This window comes from Apodemus sylvaticus, chromosome 16 (genome assembly GCF_947179515.1).
Source record: "Apodemus sylvaticus chromosome 16, mApoSyl1.1, whole genome shotgun sequence".
NCBI classification, from domain to species: Eukaryota; Metazoa; Chordata; class Mammalia; order Rodentia; family Muridae; genus Apodemus; species Apodemus sylvaticus.
Genome location: NC_067487.1, coordinates 46,690,128 through 46,702,383, shown reverse-complemented (window position 1 = coordinate 46,702,383; position 12,256 = coordinate 46,690,128).

The window sequence follows — 12,256 nt, the reverse complement described above, 5'->3', positions numbered from 1 at the left end:
TGTTTCACTGAGTCTTTCCAGAACCAGGGGCCACTCCTCCTTTCTTCTTGTACCTCATTTGATGTGTGGATTATGTTTTGGGTATTCCAGTTTTCTAGGTTAATATCCACTTATTAGTGAGTGCATACCATGATTCACCTTTTGAGTCTGGGTTACGTCACTTAGTATGATATTCTCTAGCTCCATCCATTTGCCTAAGAATTTCATGAATTCATTGTTTCTAAAGGCTGAAAAGTACTCCATTGTGTAGATATACCACATTTTTTGCATCCACCCTTCTGTTGAGGGATACCTGGGTTCTTTCCAGCATCTGGCAATTATAAATAGGGCTGCTATGAACATAGTAGAGCATGTATCCTTATTACATGGTGGGGAATCCTCTGGGTATATGCCCAGGAGTGGTATAGCAGGATCTTCTGGAAGTGAGTTGCCCAGTTTTCGGAGGAACCGCCAGACTGATTTCCAGAGTGGTTGTACCAATTTGCAACCCCGCCAGCAGTGGAGGAGTGTTCCTCTTTCTCCACACCCTCTCCAACACCTGCTGTCTCCTGAATTTTTAATCTTAGCCATTCTGACTGGTGTAAGATGAAATCTTAGGGTTGTTTTGATTTGCATTTCCCTAATGATTAATGAAGTTGAGCATTTTTTAAGATGCTTCTCCGCCATCCGAATTTCTTCAGGTGAGAATTCCTTGTTTAACTCTGTACCCCATTTTTTAATAGGGTTGTTCGGTTTTCTGGAGTCTAACTTCTTGAGTTCTTTATATATATTGTATATTAGCCCTCTATCTGATGTAGGATTGGTGAAGATCTTTTCCCAATTTGTTGGTTGCCGATTTGTCCTCTTGATGGTGTCCTTTGCCTTAGAGAAACTTTGTAATTTTATGAGGTCTCATTTGTCAATTCTTGCTCTTAGCGCATACGCTATTGGTGTTCTGTTCAGAAACTTTCTCCCTGTACCGATGTCCTCAAGGGTCTTTCCCAGTTTCTTTTCTATTAGCTTCAGAGTGTCTGGCTTTATGTGGAGGTCCTTGATCCATTTGGATTTGAGCTTAGTACAAGGAGACAAGGATGGATCAATTCGCATTCTTCTGCATGCTGACCTCCAGTTGAACCAGCACCATTTGTTGAAAAGGCTATCTTTTTTCCATTGGATGTTTTCAGCCTCTTCGTCGAGGATCAAGTGGCCATAGGTATGTGGGTTCATTTCTGGATCTTCAATCCTGTTCCATTGATCCTCCTGCCTGTCACTGTACCAATACCATGCAGTTTTTAACACTATTGCTCTGTAGTATTGCTTGAGGTCAGGGATACTGATTCCCCCAGACTTTCTTTTGTTGCTGAGAATAGTTTTAGCTATCCTGGGTTTTTTGTTGTTCCAGATGAATTTGATAATTGCTCTTTCTAACTCTGTGAAGAATTGAGTTGGGATTTTGATGGGTATTGCATTGAATCTGTATATTGCTTTTGGCAAAATGGCCATTTTAACTATATTGATTCTACCGATCCATGAGCATGGGAGGTTTTCCCATTTTTTGAGGTCTTCTTCCATTTCCTTCTTCAGAGTCTTGAAGTTCTTGTCATAAAGATCTTTTACATGTTTGGTAAGAATCACCCCAAGATACTTTATACTGTTTGTGGCTATTGTGAAGGGGGTCATTTCCCTAATTTCTTTCTCAGCCTGCTTATCCTTTGAGTATAGGAAGGCCACTGATTTGCTTGAGTTGATTTTATAACCTGCCACCTTGCTGAACTTGTTTATCAGCTGTAGGAGCTCTCTAGTGGAGTTTTTTGGGTCACTTAGGTAGACTATCATGTCATCTGCAAATAATGATAGTTTGACTTCTTCCTTTCCAATTTGTATCCCTTTGACCTCCTTATGTTGCCGAATTGCCCGAGCTAGTACCTCAAGTACAATATTGAAAAGATAAGGAGAAAGGGGGCAGCCTTGTCTGGTCCCTGATTTCAGTGGGATTGCTTCAAGTTTCTCTCCATTTAGTTTGATGCTGGCTACCGGTTTGCTGTATATTGCTTTTACTATGTTTAGGTATGGGCCTTGAATTCCTGTTCTCTCCAAAACTTTAAGCATGAAAGGATGCTAAATTTTGTCAAATGCTTTTTCAGCATCCAATGAAATGACCATGTGGTTTTGTTCTTTGAGTTTGTTTATGTAGTGGATTGTATTGATGGATTTCCGTATATTGTACCAATCCTGCATTCCTGGGATAAAGCCTACTTGATCATGGTGGATGATCGTTTTGATGTGTTCTTGGATTCGGTTGGCAAGAATTTATTGCATTGTATTTTTGCATCGATGTTCATAAGGGAAATTGGTCTGAGGTTCTCTTTCTTTGTTGGATCTTTGTGTGGCTTTGGTATCAGCGTAATTGTGGCTTCGTAGAAGGAATTGGGTAGTTTTCCTTCTGTTTCTATTTTGTGGAATAGTTTGAAGAGTATTGGTGTTAACTCTTCTTTGAAGGTCTGATAGAATTCTGCACTGAAACCATCTGGTCCTGTGCTTTTTTTGGTTGGAAGACTTTCTATGACTCCTTCTATTTCTTTAGGCATTATGGGACTGTTTAGATGGTCTAGTTGGTCCTGATTTAATTTTGGTATTTGGTATCCGTCAAGGAAATTGTCCATTTCCTCCAGATTCTCCAGTTGTGTTGAGTACAGTCTCTTGTAGTAGGATCTGATGATTTTTTGGATTTCCTCAGTTTCCGTTGTTATATCTCCCTTTTCATTTCTAAGTTTGTTAATTTGGATACTTTCTCTGTGCCCTTTGGTCAGTCTGGCTAAGGGTTTATCTATCTTGTTGATTTTCTCAAAGTACCAGCTCCTGGTTTTGTTGATTTTTTGTATGGTTCTCTTTGTTTCTACTTGATTGATTTCAGCCCTGAGTTTGATGATTTCCAGCCTTCTACTCCTCCTGGGTGAAATAACTTCTTTTTGTTCCAGGGCTTTCAGGTGTGTCATTAAGCTGGTAATGTATGCTCTCTCCATTTTCTTTTTGGAGGCACTCAGGGCTATGAGTTTTCCTCTTAGCACTGTTTTCATTGTGTCCCATAGATTTGGGTATGTTGTGTTTTCATTTTCATAGTGTTCTAAAAAGTCTTTAATTTCTTTCTTTATTTCTTCCTTGACCAAGGTATCATTGAGTAGAGTATTGTTCAGTTTCCACGTGTATGTGGGTTTTCTGTTGAGAAACTTTGTAGTTTAATGAGGTCCCATTTGTCAATTCTGGATCTTAGAGCATAAGCTATTGGTGTTCTGTTGAGGAAAAATTCCCCTGTGCCCATGTCTTTCTTTTCTATTAGTTTCTGGTTTTGCGTGGAGGTTCTTGATCCACTTGGACTTGAGCGTAGTACAAGGAGATATGAATGGATCAATTTGCATTCTTTTGCATGCTGCCCTCCAGTTGAACCAGCACCATTTATCTGTTTTCCACTGGATGGTTGTAGCTCCTTTATCAAGGATCAAGTGACCATAATTCTGTCGGTTCATTTCCAAATCTTCAATTCTATTCCACTGATCTACTTGCCTGTCACTGTACCAATACGATGCAGTTTTAACACAATTGCTCCGTAGTACTGCTTGAGGTCGGGGATACTGATTCCCCCAGAAGTTCTTTTACTGTTGAGAATAGTTTTAGCTATCCTGGGATTTTTGTTATTTCAGATGAATTTGAGAATTTCTCTTTCTAAGTCTATGAAGAATTGAGTTGGGATTTTGATGGGGATTGCATTGAATCTGTAGATTGCGTTTGGCAAGATGGCCATTTTTACTATATTAATCCTGCCAATCCAAGAGCAAGGAAGATTTTTCCATTTTCTGAGGTCTTCTTTGATTTCTTTCTTCAAAGACTTGAAGTTACTGTCATACAGATCTTTCACTTGTTTGGTTAGAGTCACACCAAGATACTTTATATTGTTTGTGGCTATTGTGAAGGGTGTCATTTCCCTAATTTCTTTCTCAGCCTGTTTATCCTTTGAGTATAGGAAAGCTACTGATTTGCTTGAGTTAATTTTATAACCAGCTACCTTGCTGAAGTTGTTTATCAGCTGTAGGAGTTCTCTGGTGGAGTTTTTTGGGTCACTTAACTATACTATCATATTATCTGCAAATAGCAATAGTTTGACTTCTTCCTTTCCAATTTGTATCTGTTTGACATCCTTGTATTGTCTAATTGCTCTAGCTAGAACTTCAAGTACTATATTGAATAAATATGGAGAGAGAGGGCAGCCTTGTCTAGACCCTGATTTTAATGGGATTGCTTCAAGTTTCTCTCCATTTACTTTGATGTTGGCTACTGGTTTGCTATATATTGCTTTTATTATGTTTAGGTATGGGCCTTGAATTCCTTTTCTTTCCAAGACCTTTAACATGAAAGGATGATGAATTCTGTCAAATGCTCTTTCAGCATCTAATGAAATGAATCTCTTAATGAAATATGGGACTGTTTTATGACCAATTATATGGTCAATTTTGGAGAAGGTACCATGAGGTGCTGAGAAGAAGGTATATCCTTTTGATTTAGGATAAAATGTTCTATAGATATCTATTAAGCCCATTTGGTCCAAAAGTTCTGTTTGTTTCACTGTGACTCCCATTTAGTTTGTGTTTTCCATTGAAGAGAGTGAGGTGTTTAAGTCCCCCACAATTATTGTGAGGGGTGCAATGTATGTTTTAAGCTTTAGTAAGGTTTCCTTTACGAATGCAGGTGCCCTTGTACTTGGGGCATAGATGTTCAAAATTGACAGTTCTTCCTGGTAGATTTTTCCTTTGATGAGTATAAAGTGGCCTTCTGTATCTTTTTTGATGACTTTTGGTTGAAAGTCTATTTTATCTGATATTAGAATGGCTACTCGGCTTGATTCCTGGGACCATTTGCTTGGAGGACTGTCTTCCAGTCTTTTACTCTTAGGTAGTGTTTGTCTTTGACACAGTGATGCGTTTCCTGTATGCAGCAAAAATGTTGGATCTTGTTTATGAATCCAGTCTGTTAGTCTATGGCTTTTTATTGGGGAATTGAGTCCATTGAGGTTAAGAGATATTAAGGAATAGTGATTGTTGCTTCCTGCTGCTTTTTGATGTAATTTTTATGTTTGTGTAGTTATCTTCTTTTGGGTTTGTTGAAAGGAGATTACTTTCTTGCTTTTTCTTGTGTGTAGTTTCCCTCCCCTTGTTGGTGATTTCCATTCATTATCCTTTGAAGGACTGAATTTGTGGAAAGATACGGTGTAAATTTGTTTTTGTCACAGAAAACCTTGGTTTCTCCATTTATGGTAATTGAGATATTTTCTGGATATAGAAGTTTGGGTTGGCATTTGTGTTCCCTTAGGATGGCATTTGTGTTCCCTTAGGATGTACATGATATCTGCCCAGGCTCTGCTGGCTTTCATAGTCTCTGGTGAGAAATCCGGTGTAATTCTGATAGGTCTACCTTTATATGTTACTTGACCTTTTTCCCTTACTGCTTTTAATATTCTTTCTTTGTTTAGTACATTTGGTGTTTTAACTATTATATGATGGGATGAATTTCTTTTCTGGTCAAATCTATTTGGAGTTCTGTAGGCTTCTTGTATGTTCATGGGCATCTCTTTCTTTAGGTTAGGGAAGTTCTTTTCTATAAGTTTGTTGAAGACATTTACTGGCCCTTTCATTTGGAGATCTTTACTCTCTTCTATGCCTATAATCCTTAGGTTTGGTTTCCTCATTTTGTCCTGGATTTCCTGGATATTTTGGGTCAGGAGCATTTTGCATTTTGCATTTTCTTTGACTATTGTATCAATGCTTTCTATGGTATCTTCTGCATCTGAGAGTCTCTCTTCCATCTCTTGTATTCTATTGTTGATGCTTGGATCCATGGCTCCTGACTTCTTTCCTAAGTTTTCTATGTCTTGAGTTGTCTCCCTTTGTGATTTCATTATTGTTTCTACCTCCTTCTTTAGATTCTGGATGGCTTTGTTTAATTCCTTCACCTGTTTTGTTGTGTTTTCCCTTAGTTCTTCAAGGGCTTCTCGCTGTATACTTGTGTTCTCTTGTATTTCTTTAAGGGAGTTATTTATGTCCTTCTTGAAGCCCTCCATGATGCCCTCCATCAGCATCATGACCTGTGATTTTAAATCCAAATCTTGCTTTCCTGGTGTGTTGGAGAATCCAGGATTTGCTGTTGTGGGAGAATTGGGTTCGGATGATGCCATATTGCCTTGATTTCTGTTAGCAACGTTTGCCTTTTGCCATCTGGTTGTCTCTGGTGTTAGTTGGGCCTGCTGTCACTGGCTGGAGCTTGCCCCTCCTGTGTGTGTGCCTGTAGGCCTATCTCAGCAACCTTGGGTGAGCTGCTTTCTCCTGATGCAAATTGCTGTGGTGCTACAGAGTTCCTGGGTGGATGTGGAGTCCTGGTGCAGTGTGTCCCAAGTGATCCTCTACTCTGGTGAAACCTGCCTACCAATCTGTTGCACAGTCACAGAAGCAAAGATGATAGCCGAGACCCACTCTCTTGTAGTTGTATTTGGTATGTACCACTGTGGCCCCGATCAGCTCTGGATGCAGGCTATGCTGGCTGTCTCCTCCTCACTGGCTGCTGGGTGTATTGCTGGCTTCCTGCACTGCTTGGAGATGGCACGCTGTGGCCAAGGCTGTTCCCGATACAGAGGCAGAGACCAGAAGGCTCTTGCCAGAGGCCTCTGGACTGCATTCTCTGCTCTGTAGGACTGGACTCACCAGTGCAGACTGCCTCTTCCTAGCTGGCTGCTGGCTGTATCTAAGAATGTAATGTCTTTAAAACACCCATTCTCAGGCTGGAGAGATGGTTCAGCAGTTGAGAGCACTAACTGCTCTTCTGAAAGTTCTGAGTTCAAATCCCAGCAACTACATGGTGGCTTACAACCATCTATAACGAGATCTGACTCCCTCTGGTGGAGTGTCAGAAGACAGCCACACTGTACTTATATATAATAAATAAATAAATCTTTAAAACAAAACAAAAAAAATGCCCCTTCTCCCTTAGCTTATCCTAGTGCTTTTTATTATTTTCAGTAAAGTTGTATAGTTTCAATATTCTTTATATCCTAAATGGATTCTTAGACCTTATTCTTTACAGTTACTGGAACAACTGCTTTTTGATGATTACTGTAACATGTAAAAGAGCTGTTATTGTGTGAGATCTTATGTCTGCTGTCTATGAAACTATTGTTAGTAAGTAATTTTCAATCAGGTTGTCCATTTAACTTTAATGTTCCATAAATGTAGCCAGTATATTTCCAGTGGCTAAGTAAAATCTAGAGAAAGTTTTGAAACTAAGTCTAATAATCTCCTCATTAAGAGTCCCTGGGATCTCCAAGGAGGCACCTCAAACATTATGCACTCATAGTCATGCCAGCTGGCTTCTGTTTGGACTGATCAATCAGTGAGAGCAGATGTTTAAGTTGTTATGTTTTGAACACTACCTGCATTTCCATCTACAGATTGATTCTCACTCAAATATGCAATTACCATACTGTTCTCAGGTCCTAAGGATATTTAATGAACCATCAAAAAAAATTGAATGTTTTCTTTGAGAAGAGAACACTTAATAGATTGCTTGTGAGCCAGTTCTCTGTGTGTATTATTAGCTTCATATGTATAACTTCTCATTCCCTTGAGACTGTTTACAAACCTGTATACTGTGTGCCCAGTTTTCAACTTAGAGTATGGAAATGGAGAGAGACAACAATTAGGGTACTAGTCTTAGTTAATGTTTTATTGCTGTGAACAGACACAATGACCAAGGCACCTCTTATAAGAACAACATTTAATTGGGTCTGGCTTACAGGATCAGAGGTTCAGTCCATTATCGTCAAGGCAGGAATATGACAGCATCCAGGCAGGCATGGTGCAGGAGAAGCTGAGAGTTCTGCATCTTCATCTGAAGGACAGACACTAGGAATGGATTCCAGGCAGCTAGGATGAGAATCTTAAAGCCCACGCCCACAGACACACTTCCTCCAACAAGGCCACACCTACTCCAACAACTTCAAATAGTGCCACACCCTGGGCCAAGCATATGTAAACTATCACAGGCACTGTGTGCTGGTAGAACACAGTGACATAACGGCTTCTAAGAGGTTATCTAACGTAGTTCTGGAGCCTCAGAACACTTTCAGAATATGAGTTGGAAGTTAAAATGTAAAGAGAAACTAGAGATATGATAACATTAGCAATAAAAGACAGTTTTCCTTCTTAGCAGGGGATAAAGTAAAGCTAGAAAGGAGGGTAATAAAATTTCTGTTTCCTCAGTTTTCAGATTAATGGCCTTTGATCTTAGGTGCTATTAAGAATTTAGTTGGAGCTATCTGGAGAGATGCCTCAGTGGTTAAAAACACATTGGCTATTCCTGCAAAGGTTCAATTATTAGGAACCTCATGGTAGATTGCAATGATCTCTAGCTCTGGTTCCAGTAGATCTGACCTCTTTTGACCTCTCTGAGCACCAGACATGTGTGTGGTATACAGACATAAATGAAGGCAAAACATGAATATACATGAAATAGCATAAAGATTTTTCATAACATAAGACAGAAAAACGATTGATTGAATAAGACTTTTTAAAGAAAAGGATTTGGCTCTCAAGTTTAGCAAGACAGTATATCAGCCATAGCGATCCAAGAGGTCTGATTATAAAGCAAAATAATATTAATACGTAAATAAGCTAGAATATTAAAGCAGGCTATTTGGGGTTTTTTCTTCTCTTCTATTTACTTAGTCATGCTAGCTTGAACTAGAAATTATTTCTTCTTAAAAAATAACAAAAGCCCTGCTGGTTACCGGGTTCTTATTAGGTCCACAGGTCAGTCGGCAGTTCTGCTGTTATCATAGGAACATGGACATTCAATCCAGTTTCTAGAGTATTCCATTCCCTACTCAACTTTTCGCAGCTAGTTCTGTATTTTAAATGTATTGCTTTTATTACCCTAATCACAGCTCAATTAGGACAACTACCTTCTTCATGCTCCCAACAAAGAGGACAATTAAAACAAGCCATGGTATAAAGATGGATTAAAAAACTGGAAGGGTGTGGTGGTTTAATGAGATACAGCCGTCATAGACTCCTGTGTTGGAATGCTTGGCCATAGGGAATGGTACTATTAGGAGGTGTGGCCTTGTTGGAGGAAGTGTGTCTCTGTAGGGGCAAGCTTTGACATCACATACCCAGTGTGGCACACAGTCTCTCCTGCAGATCCAGAGCTCCAGCACCATGTCTGCACACTGTCATGCTTCTCATCACGATAACTGACTAAACCTCTGACAAACTGTAAACCAGCCCCAATTGAATGTTTTCTTTTATAATAGTTGCCACGGTCATGGTGTCTCTTTCCAGCATGGGAAATCTTAAGACAAAGGCAAAGGCATGGGAGGTAGAACAGGCATTAAGAACCTTGCAGAACCAAGGGCTTGAATATTACTGGTTATGTTTGCCACTTATTCTTGTCTCTAAAGACTGGCAAGCAGCTTTTCTCCCAAATGAGAACTGCTCCATCCACGCCTACATCTATGACTATATGTACAAGCCTCTGAGCCCCAACTTGTAAAGAATCCCAAGAAAAGCCTATAAGGTGACATAATTCTTCCATATATGCTACTTCTCTGTTTCTTATGTGGGCATGATGCTTTCTAAAAACCAAAACAATTGGAAGGTGATGAGGATAAGAAAGATAGATCCCATTACCACAGTTGACAAGTGAGTATACTAAACAGCTACTACCCCCATAATGAGATCTTGACACCTCAGATCGCTAAAATTAGCCAGCCCAATCAATTTTTCAAAGCCATTATCTCATTCTAACTGTCTATACCCTGAAGCCTTTACTTAAAAAGCAAAACATGAGCTGGGAATGCTGGCACATGCTTTTAATCCCAGCATTCATGATGCTGAGGCAGGAGAATTACATTCAAGGCAAGACCCATGTCTCAAAAACACACCTAAAAGGCAAAAATGTCCCGGGCCTCTTCTCTGGCCTCATTTCCCGTACGTCCTTCTCTTTACAAATTGTTGCTTACCAGTGGGGTTCCTTCTGCTGTTCAAGCTCTCAAGCTTAAAGATTAGGACTTGTAGAGCTACTGTTTGTTCTGTCTGAAGCACCATGCATTCCAGATCTTTGCATGGCTGGCCCCACCAGCCTCAGAGGTCATCTTAGAGAGACCTTCTGCAATTGTACAACTTGAAGTGACCTCCACGATATTTACTGTGTCCACGACATTGATCAATATCTAAAACTTTGCAGCACATAATTTGTTCTCTTGATATCTTAACAAGCTACCATTAATAGGACTGCCCAGCCAGAGGCAGCATGAAGTAGAACTACATTCTCAATGAAGTCTTCAGGAATAGACATCCATAACTCTAACACTGATGACAACTTGGAATTAGATCTTTCTGCTCTTCCATTTTCACATTGTCCTTATGACCTCTCATGGCTTCCAGCTACAGAAGCCACGCATATTCTGAAGTAGAATGGAAACAGTGGGAAGTGCACAAAAAGTGGGAAAAATGTTTTCCAAGGAGTCAGTGGAATACTTTCACCAAAGTTACAATGGCCAACTTCAAGGGAGACTGAGAAAGCGGGTGTCCGCCATTCTGAGGTTCTCCATGGCCTCTGATGTAAGGTAGTCAGGGAAGCCAGGCATTGAAAAGACGAAAAGCAATTTTTAACAAGGTCTCTCTAGGTCCTTATCCACAAAAGGCAAATCTCCAAGAGCAAATGTCCAGAGGTCTGGAGCCAAACAACCTCTGTGCTTACCAGTTCACTGGAGCCTATACTTTCCCTTGTCGATTAAGCTACTTTGCATTTTATTGCATTGTTTCCCCCCTCCCATCAGTACCACCCTAAATGATAAAGACCCAATCTGATAAACTAATAATAATTCAGCCAGTGTTTAGGCATGCCTCACAAGCAAGACTGCTCTACACATGAGTAGCAGGCACAACGCATGAGGTCTATATTATTTGCAGGAACCTATGTAAGCTGATTTTTGTTTTGTTTTGTTTTGTTTTGTCTTTTTTTTGGTTCTTTTTGGTTTTGTGAGACCGGGTTTCTCTATGTAGCCCTGGCTGTCCTGGAATTCACTCTGTAGACCAGGCTGGCCTCAGACTCAGAAATCTGCCTGCCTCTGCCTCCCAAGTGCTGGTATTAAAGGCGTGCACCATCACTGCCCTGTAAGCTGATTTTTAATTTCCAACTAAAGAAAAATCATTAGAAGCTTAGCGGTATAATGTGGATTACATTTTACCTTTACTTCAATGCCACTGAGAAATTGACTTTTGTTTTTTGTTTTTATGTTTTATGGAGGAACATGCCCACAAAAGAAAGTGTCTGGGGCTCCTGAAACCATAGGACATAAGTGCAGTTTATACAAGTCCTGACAGATTTCTGGTTGATCATGGGAACCTAAAGCGTTGATAAGAATAGTAATGTGGAAAGATGGGCTGTGGAAGGAAAGGAAAAGGAGTGGAGGAGATGAGAAGGGCAAGAAGGTTACTATAATGTCTGTGTATGGGTGATTGATGGCCTTGATTACAAGTTCTCCAGGGATATTTTAGCTGTGGGCCCTGACTGCTATTCTAGGATCCCAACACTTTTGAAACAAGCTCTCAGACTTGTGCTTATAGCAGTCTGGTGTCAACATCTGGGTTAGATTGTTTTATATTGTAAGTTAGGATCCTGTGCCTTTATTATAACGTCAGGATCTATATGAGGTCAAATTAAAGAGGAAAGAAAAAAGAAAAGAATAAAAAGGGAAAGAGAAAAATAGAGAAGCCTTATTAGAGATCCTGAGTTCTGATTATTTTGTTCCCTAGAGTGTCTGACTATTCACAATAAAGCAAAGGAAAATGTTTTAAGACTATTCTATTCATTTTAATATTAAAATCTGTGCCACAGCCAGAAAAAAAAAAAGCACAAAGCTACTGTTAAAAGACCTGTACATTTATAGAATCAAAGGCACAGCCAGATGGTTGGAGATCCACAGTGTCAGAACCAGATAGATGCACGGCAGTTTCTTTGAAACTGACCTCCTGGGGCTGCTCTCCACTGAGACCAGCCTGGAAGCTAAGATACACTGTGTCCACTGGCATCACGCTAGGAAGGCTGGACCGGGTAGCTGGTGCTCTTGCCTTGGGATTTAATGTGAAAAGGGTCTATGTAGGAGGTGAGGAGCTAAGCGGGCTGGCTAAGTTGGAGCATCCGGGTTTAGGAAGCATCCCCATTTAGTTAGCAT